Here is a 9538-nt window from a genome sequence, read left to right as displayed (position 1 = left end):
TAACAATCTTTGTGTAATTGCCAAAAAACAAACAGATTTTGTTAATGGGACAAAATAAAATTAGGCGGTGTATAGATACTGACCTTGCTCTACACTCAGGGGGTGAGGAGAGGGAGATTGTTAATAGGATGTTCATCACAGCCTTTTTTGATGATGCATTGAGAATAATGTACAACAACACATGAAGAGGAAGATCAAAATAAAAACAATTTCTTGCCCTCCCCTTCTCTTCTTTCTTGTTTTCAATCAAACTGTCTGGCGGTCTGAGGTACCTTGTACTTGTAGACATGGGCGTGGCCCGGAAACAAACTCTGAGGTCTCCTTGTCTCTGCCTTTGCCTAAATGCTAAAAAACAGGGCTTTACATCTCCTCAAAATAGCTGTGATGGATCATTTATGGAGCAAGAGCAAAAAGGATTATTGGGAGATTGTGCCCATGTGCAGGGATAGTTAGCGTCGCAGGTTTTCATGTTTGCACTTTCGCCAGATGTGCCCATGTGCAGGGATAGTTAGCGTCGCAGGTTGATGTTTGCACTTTCGCCAGATGTGCCCATGTGCAGGGATAGTTAGCGTCACAGGTTGATGTTTGCACTTTCGCCAGATGTGCCCATGTGCAGGTATAGTTAGCGTCGCAGGTTGATGTTTGCACTTTCGCCAGATGTGCCCCTGTGCAGGTATAGTTAGCGTCACAGGTTGATGTTTGCACTTTCGCCAGATGTGCCCATGTGCAGGTATAGTTAGCGTCACAGGTTTATGTTTGCGCTTTCGCCAGATGTGCCCATGTGCAGGGATAGTTAGCGTCACAGGTTGATGTTTGCACTTTCGCCAGATGTGCCCATGTGCAGGTATAGTTAGCGTCACAGGTTTATGTTTGCGCTTTCGCCAGATGTGCCCATGTGCAGGTATAGTTAGCGTCACAGGTTGATGTTTGCGCTTTCGCCAGATGTGCCCATGTGCAGGTATAGTTAGCGTCACAGGTTGATGTTTGCACTTTCGCCAGATGTGCCCATGTGCAGGGATAGTTAGCGTCACAGGTTGATGTTTGCACTTTCGCCAGATGTGCCCATGTGCAGGTATAGTTAGCGTCGCAGGTTGATGTTTGCACTTTCGCCAGATGTGCCCCTGTGCAGGTATAGTTAGCGTCACAGGTTGATGTTTGCACTTTCGCCAGATGTGCCCATGTGCAGGTATAGTTAGCGTCACAGGTTTATGTTTGCGCTTTCGCCAGATGTGCCCATGTGCAGGGATAGTTAGCGTCACAGGTTGATGTTTGCACTTTCGCCAGATGTGCCCATGTGCAGGTATAGTTAGCGTCACAGGTTTATGTTTGCGCTTTCGCCAGATGTGCCCATGTGCAGGTATAGTTAGCGTCACAGGTTGATGTTTGCACTTTCGCCAGATGTGCCCATGTGCAGGGATAGTTAGCGTCACAGGTTGATGTTTGCACTTTCGCCAGATGTGCCCATGTGCAGGTAATAGTTAGCGTCGCAGGTTGATGTTTGCACTTTCGCCAGATGTGCCCCTGTGCAGGTATAGTTAGCGTCACAGGTTGATGTTTGCACTTTCGCCAGATGTGCCCATGTGCAGGTATAGTTAGCGTCACAGGTTTATGTTTGCACTTTCGCCAGATGTGCCCATGTGCAGGGATAGTTAGCGTCACAGGTTGATGTTTGCGCTTTCACCAGATGTGCCCATGTGCAGGGATAGTTAGCGTCACAGGTTGATGTTTGCACTTTCGCCAGATATGCCCATGTGCAGGGATAGTTAGCGTCACAGGTTGATGTTTGCACTTTCGCCAGATGTGCCCATGTGCAGGGATAGTTAGCGTCACAGGTTGATGTTTGCACTTTCGCCAGATGTGCCCATGTGCAGGGATAGTTAGCGTCACAGGTTGATGTTTGCGCTTTCGCCAGATGTGCCCATGTGCAGGGATAGTTAGCGTCACAGGTTGATGTTTGCACTTTCGCCAGATGTGCCCATGTGCAGGGATAGTTAGCGTCACAAGTTGATGTTTGCGCTTTCGCCAGATGTGCCCACGTGCAGGTATGGTTAGCGTCACAGGTTGATGTTTGCGCTTTCGCCAGATGTGCCCATGTGCAGGGATAGTTAGCGTCACAGGTTGATGTTTGCGCTTTCGCCAGATGTGCCCACGTGCAGGTATGGTTAGCGTCACAGGTTGATGTTTGCACTTTCGCCAGATGTGCCCATGTGCAGGGATAGTTAGCGTCACAGGTTGATGTTTGCACTTTCGCCAGATGTGCCCATGTGCCCACAAACAAATCTTCCCGCCTTTTTTTTTGTGTCCCCAACTTTCCCGGCAGTTCCACCGTTAGTGGGGCGGCTTAGCCCAAATATTCAAAAGAATTGTGCATTTTGTGAAACAAGCACCAAATTTGGCACAAATGTACATTAATATGTTGCGAACATTTTCAGATATTGGGCCACTTGAAATTCCGTAATTTTTTTTTTCAAATTTTTTCAAATTTCGTAATTTCAAATTTTTCGGGTGACACCGTCACAATTTCGGTCTTCGAGGCCGGCCGATAGGCAAAGTGTGACCGGAAGGGACGAGGTTCTCCTGACCACGTGGCCCTCGATCTGGGAAGCGAGAGGCGTTCCATTAGTGGACGCGCCCCTCACGCCCGACTTTTGGGCGGCCCCGGCAGGCCGTTTGTTTTGACGTTCCGTGACAGGCCCCGCACCCCCACCTCCGGGCCGACCGGAAGCTTGTGCTGAGTACATCATACCTGAACAACTCAGTGAGGCAGAACACAGCAGTGCACACCAGGGTGACCCCTTCAGTGCATAAACCAATTAACCTGTCCACTGCAGGGCATATAGAAATGAAGTTATTTTCTGCATATAATAATAATATAAGTTCAGTTCTATATAACAATTTCTGTTATCACCACTACCACTACAACTACCACTACTACAAGCTTTGTCTGGAATTTTGTGGACTAACAGACAAACAGACATACAGACAAGCTGGGATCAAAACATTACCTCCTTCCACCATTGAGTGTAGAGGTAAACATCATGGAAATAATATCATGCCCTAGATTTAATTCATGCTTACCCGTGTATTTGCTTCACTGGTTCACAAGGTCTTTTGCATACATGTAATTCAGACTCTCGTCTTCATTGCTGACCACACAATGTTCGCAACATATTAATGTACATTTGTGCCAAATTTGGTGCTTGTATCACAAAATGCACAATTCTTTTGAATATTTGGGCTAAGCCGCCCCACTATATCGGCCGGCCTCGAAGACCGAAATTGTGACGGTGTCACCCGAAAAATTTGAAATTACGAAATTTGAAAAAATTTGAAAAAAAAAATTACGGAATTTCAAGTGGCCCAATATCTGAAAATGTTCGCAACATATTAATGTACATTTGTGCCAAATTTGGTGCTTGTATCACAAAATGCACAACAGGTTTGCTATGCTGCTACACTACGTCGTTAGTTTCATTGAAATCCGTGATTCCGTTCTCAATTTATAACATGGCAGACAGACAGACAGACAGACGGCTCCATTTATAATGTAGATATAGAAATGTAGCATGTCTGAACAGAAGAAATGTGCTTATGGAAACAAATAAAGTAATGGAGAAATAAATATGAAAAAAGCAAATTGTATGTCAGACCATATTGCCTTTTGATGGGGATGTAAAGCTTTTTATGGGGATGTGGGATGTGAAGCTTTTGATGGGGATGCAAAGCTTTTGATGGGGATGCAAAGCTTTTGATGGGGATGTAAAGCTTTTGATGGGGATGTAAAGCTTTTGATGGGGATGCAAAGCTTTTGATGGGGATGCAAAGCTTTTGATGGGGATGTAAAGCTTTTGATGGGGATGCAAATCTTTTGATGGGGATGTAAAGCTTTTGATGGGGATGTAAAGCTTTTGATGGGGATGCAAAGCTTTTGATGGGGATGCAAAGCTTTTGATGGGGATGCAAAGCTTTTGATGGGGATGTAAAGCTTTTGATGGGATGGAAAGCTTTTGATGGGGATGTAAAGCTTTTGATGGGGATGGAAAGCTTTTGATGGGGATGTAAAGCTTTTGATGGGGATGCAAAGCTTTTGATGGGGATGCAAAGCTTTTGATGGGGATGCAAAGCTTTTGATGGGGATGTAAAGCTTTTGATGGGGATGGAAAGCTTTTGATGGGGATGTAAAGCTTTTGATGGGGATGGAAAACTTTTGATGGGGATGTAAAGCTTTTGATGGGGATGGAAAGCTTTTGATGGGGATGTAAAGCTTTTGATGGAGATGTAAAGCTTTTGATGGAGATGTGAAGCTTTGATGGGGGTGTGGGATGTGAAGCTTTTGATGGAGATGTCAAGCTTTTGATGGGAATGTAAAGCTTTTGATGGGGATGTAAAGCTTTTGATGGGGAAGTAAAGCTTTTGATGGGAATGTAAAGCTTTTGATGGGGATGTAAAGCTTTTGATGGGAATGTAAAGCTTTTGATGGGGAAGTAAAGCTTTTGATGGGAATGTAAAGCTTTTGATGGGGATGTAAAGCTTTTGATGGGGAAGTAAAGCTTTTGATGGGAATGTAAAGCTTTTGATGGGGATGTAAAGCTTTTGATGGGAATGTAAAGCTTTTGATGGGGAAGTAAAGCTTTTGATGGCGAAGTAAAGCTTTTGATGGGGATGTAAAGCTTTTGATGGGCATGTAAAGCTTTGATGGGAATGTAAAGCTTTTGATGGAGATGTAAAGCTTTTGATGGGCATGTAAAGCTTTGATGGGGATGTAAAGCTTTTGATGGAGATGTAAAGCTTTTGATGAGGATGCAAAGCTTTTGATGGGGATGTAAAGCTTTTGATGGGGATGCAAAGCTTTTGATGGGGATGCAAAGCTTTTGATGGGGATGCAAAGATTTTGGGAATGTAAAGCTTTTGATGGGGATGTAAAGCTTTTGATGGGGATGTAAAGCTTTTGATGGGAATGTAAAGCTTTTGATGGGGAAGTAAAGCTTTTGATGGCGAAGTAAAGCTTTTGATGGGAATGTAAAGCTTTTGATGGGGATGTGAAGCTTTTGATGGGAATGTAAAGGTTTTGATGGATATGTGAAGCTTTTGATGGGAATGTAAAGCTTTTGATGGGGATGTGAAGCTTTTGATGGCGAAGTAAAGCTTTAGATGGAAATGTAAAGCTTTTGATGGGGAAGTAAAGATTTGATGGGAATGTAAAGCTTTTGATGGGGAAGTAAAGCTTTTGATGGGGAAGTAAAGCTTTTGATGGGGAAGTAAATCTTTTGATGGGAATGTAAAGCTTTTGATGGGGATGTGAAGCTTTTTATGGGGATTTAAAGCTTTTTATGGGGATTTAAAGCTTTTGATGGGGATTTAAAGCTTTTTATGGGGATGTGAAGCTTTTTATGGGGATTTAAAGCTTTTGATGGGGATTTAAAGCTTTTTATGGGGATTTAATGCTTTTGATGGGGAAGTAAAGCTTTTGGTGGGGAAGTAAAGCTTTTGATGGGGATGTAAAGCTTTTGATGGGAATGTAAAGCTTTTGATGGTGAAGTAAAGCTTTTGATGGGAATGTAAAGCTTTTGATGGGGAAGTAAAGCTTTGATGGGGATGTAAAGCTTTTGATGGGGAAGTAAAGCTTTGATGGGGATGTAAAGCTTTTGATGAGTTATGGACGTTAAAGATCCCATGGTGTTTTTAATAAAGGTGAGGGAATTGTTTGTCGATATCCTTCACAAATTCCCTGCTTGGGTTTACCTGTTTAGTTGATTTTCGTGATGGAGTGTGGATACCCCTCCGGTGCGACAGACAAAATGGCTTCATCTGGTGCCCAAATATCTGTCCTCGTATTGAAAAAGTCAGCAACTCACGATTGTGTCATTATCCATGAACTGTTTGTGACACATTTGCGAATGGAAGTTTTGCAGGATCAAGTGGGGGAAATATTCGAGATTTTGTGAGCATTTTCATTTGAGAGTTCACAATACTAACTTATTGCTGGCACTTGAAAATTTAACATAACATGTGCACTTGTTCCAAATTCATGAAGGAGCCAATGAAAAGTTTATGAAGAGTAGTTTGTTTGCGGATTAGAAAAGATGTAAGGAATAGGTGTTGCTACAGTCACTCTTGTGACTCATTACTAGATGCTGTAGTGCTGTTTCTGTTCATGGAGGTTATTTCACCATGCTGTGTTCATGATGACTCATGCTGCTGAGATTGGTGGTGGAATATGTTCCGCACAGCGAGTGGTTTTGGATCATGGACACCTTTGACGTTATGCGACAAACCTGTGTTGGCAATGTTTGGACCCATTTACATGTTTAACAATTCATATGTATCGATTCACACTTGGGCAGGTCATCATGGCATTCCCCAGAGTGTCTCAGGAAATGCCGCCAACCATTGAGCCAGACAAGGCTCCACTGGCATATGGGCTGCGCACCGTCCCCAAGCTCAACGAGGACTTGCTCTCCACGGACGTGAAGTTGCGTCAGCAGACCCTAGGGAGTCTTTGTGACGTGCTGCATGATCCTCAGCTTGTAACTCAAGCGATTAAAGAAGGTAGCATGCATGGTTTTCTCAATCCAAGATGGCCACAGACTGACTAGCCCACCCACAAGTTATGTAGAGCATGTTTCTGGAGATCGTGTATACTTTTTGTTTTACACTACGGCTTGTATACATTGGAAGAACTCAGAAATTATTCATTACACTTTGAACTTTCACCAAGCTGAGCTCTGCCCCTTTGCCTTTACCCACTGGCAAACAATGTCTATAGCTGTTGTCTATGGCCAAAAGCACATACATGTTGTTGGATGGGATCTACTGATCGACGCATGGTGCAGGACACGTTGCGACATGGCTTTTGTTAGTCAACCATGTGCCACATGACATAAAAACACATTTCATACAACAAAAATGAGGAAAACAACTCAGGAAATGTCTGCCCCATGAGAAATGTAACATACTTCACAGATAAAGGTGTGCTGCATTCCCTCATGGAATTATCCAAGTAGCGGTGTGACAAGCACACCTGCAGATAATATAGCAGCGATTCTGACCATCTCTATACCTGCCCTCAGGCTGTGTGGCAAACCTGAAATGTCTTCTGCCCGATTCGGATGCTGTTGTCCGAGAAAAGACAACCGAGGCCTTCGCCATCCTGGCCTTGAGCGACATTGGAAGGTTGTCCAAGTAACATTCACTTTCCTGTTTTTTTCATTGTAAGTTTAGTGTTGTTGAAGATTTAAAATCGTCGCCATTTTCACTCATTTAAATAATCATCGTCATTTGCCTTCTTTGATGATCCTGTGTGATATAACTTCCTTTAACTTTTATCTTCAAAGTATTCCCCCGTTGTACACTTGTAACAGCCTTGCACTTAATAGAAAACAAGAAGCAAAAGACATAAAATGTCATGGCCCCCGTAGTTTTAGTACTTTTGCTACTAGTCAGGTTCATTATGTTCAGATTTATAATTTCGTTCTTTTTTTGTGGAGATTAGCAAACCTATACATTTTTGGAAAGCTTATAGCACCAGGAATCCGAAAAACCATGTTTCCATTTGCGCAAATTTTTCTTTGGCGGCCATATTGGATTTCCAAAATGGCCACCATCGGAAACCTATTTTTCGCGATATCTCAACATCCGAACCACCTAGAGTGCTGATTCCAACACCTATACCCACATTTTTGGGGATGAGGAATCACATGAAGCCATCTAAAATAATCTACACCTACCCTGGGATACCAGGTGGCAGCCTACAGCGGATTTTCAAGATGGCCACTTTCAGGAAACATGTTTTTTTCTGAATATGTATACCACATTGAGTGATGTTTCGCCTCAGTACAGTCATAGTCATAAATGGGATCATTTCAACATGTTCAGTTCATGTACATGGAAAGTCATTATATCAGACCTAATAGTTCATTTAAAATAAACCTCATGAAGCTCACAATTACTTACCTGTTGTCGTTTTATATATTTGCAGGTCTTGAGAGAAGATGAGTGAAGTTACGACTCAGCCCACACAGTGGCAGCACTGCATAATTTGTCAAACCGCTTCAGCAAAATATGGAACGCTTGTCCAGCAGCCCAAACCGGACTCGTTTGAACACTTGCTGCAAACCCTTAATGATAGAGCAGCCTACCATGATGGAAAATATGTTAAAATTCACAGTCGCTTAAAGGATGAAACAAGTGAAAGTCTGCAATTCAATAATGCAGTTTGGCATCGTATCTGTTATTCAAATGCAACCAACAAAGAGAAGGTACAACGTGCCAAAGACCGCCATCAATATCACATTTCAGCCGGCTCCTACACAGAGAAAAAACGTGGACAAAAGCGAAAAAGCACAGAACTGGACGAACCATCAACTTCCACCACCAGTCCGTTTACACGTTCTGCAACAGCTCCATTCATTAAGGAACATTGCTTTTTCTGCCAGGAAGATAACGAGCAAAAATTGTACACATTGAGAACAGAAAACGGTGGGAAAGCATTACACGATGCTGTGGAGCTGTCTGGAAATCTCACCCTGCAAACTAGGTTAAACACATCCATCTCACCCACTGATGCACATGCAATCGATGTTCAATACCACAAGTCATGTTGGACAACAAATGTATTCCATGTGTTACGTACCAAGGATAACAAGGGAACAACAGAGAGAGGTCATCCGTTTCAAACATCATGTTTGATTGAGTTGATTAGCCTTGTCGACTGTCAAACTCAGAACAAACAATACTTATCCATGGCACATATTGAAACAACATACATCAACTTGCTTGGTGGCACAGATGCATTGGCGCACCACTTCCCTGCATATAGTAGACACTGGCTCAAGGAGAGAATTCTTCTAGAACTACCACACGTAACGTCTGTTAGGCAAAAGGACAGGAGAAAACCTTCTGTTCTTTACTCCCCAGATGCATGCGAATCCGATATGGTTCAGTCTGCCATGATAGAAAGTGAAGTAGACGATCTGAATATTATCTATAAAGCAGCAAAGGCATTGCGCAGAATTATCAAGAACTTCCACCAACAGGAAAACTCATCCGATGCTATACAGGTCACTAGCAGCACAGATGATGTTCCAGCAGCACTCCACGCAATGATCAGATGGGTTATGGTGGGGCCAACAGAAACACTAGAAACTGAAAAACGAACCACTCATGTTAACAGAGAAGTACTCACTGTTAGTCAGATGCTATTGGGTGGATTCAAATCTGACAAGCAAGTGAACTATAGGCCCAAAACTGATTCTGCGACCTTCCGATCAACCAAATCACAAGAAACTCCACAGTCTCTAGGATTAGCCTTGGCAGTTCACCATGACACAAGAAACAAGAAACTCCTGGAAAGTCTCTGCTTTCAAGGTTACTGTGTCTCGTACAGTCGTGTTATGCACCTCGAAACAGCCCTAGCAAATGCCATTGTGGAAAACACCCTGAAGTTCCAAGGACTTTATGTTCCTCCATTTTTGAAGAAGGGAACTTTTGTGTTTTTTGCAGCTGATAACACAGACTTTGCTGAAGACAGCGTGGATGG

This window comes from Myxine glutinosa, chromosome 14, assembly GCF_964187855.1.
Source record: "Myxine glutinosa chromosome 14, kmMyxGlut1.1, whole genome shotgun sequence".
Lineage (NCBI taxonomy): Eukaryota > Metazoa > Chordata > Myxini > Myxiniformes > Myxinidae > Myxine > Myxine glutinosa.
Note: the sequence above shows the minus strand (reverse complement) of the source record.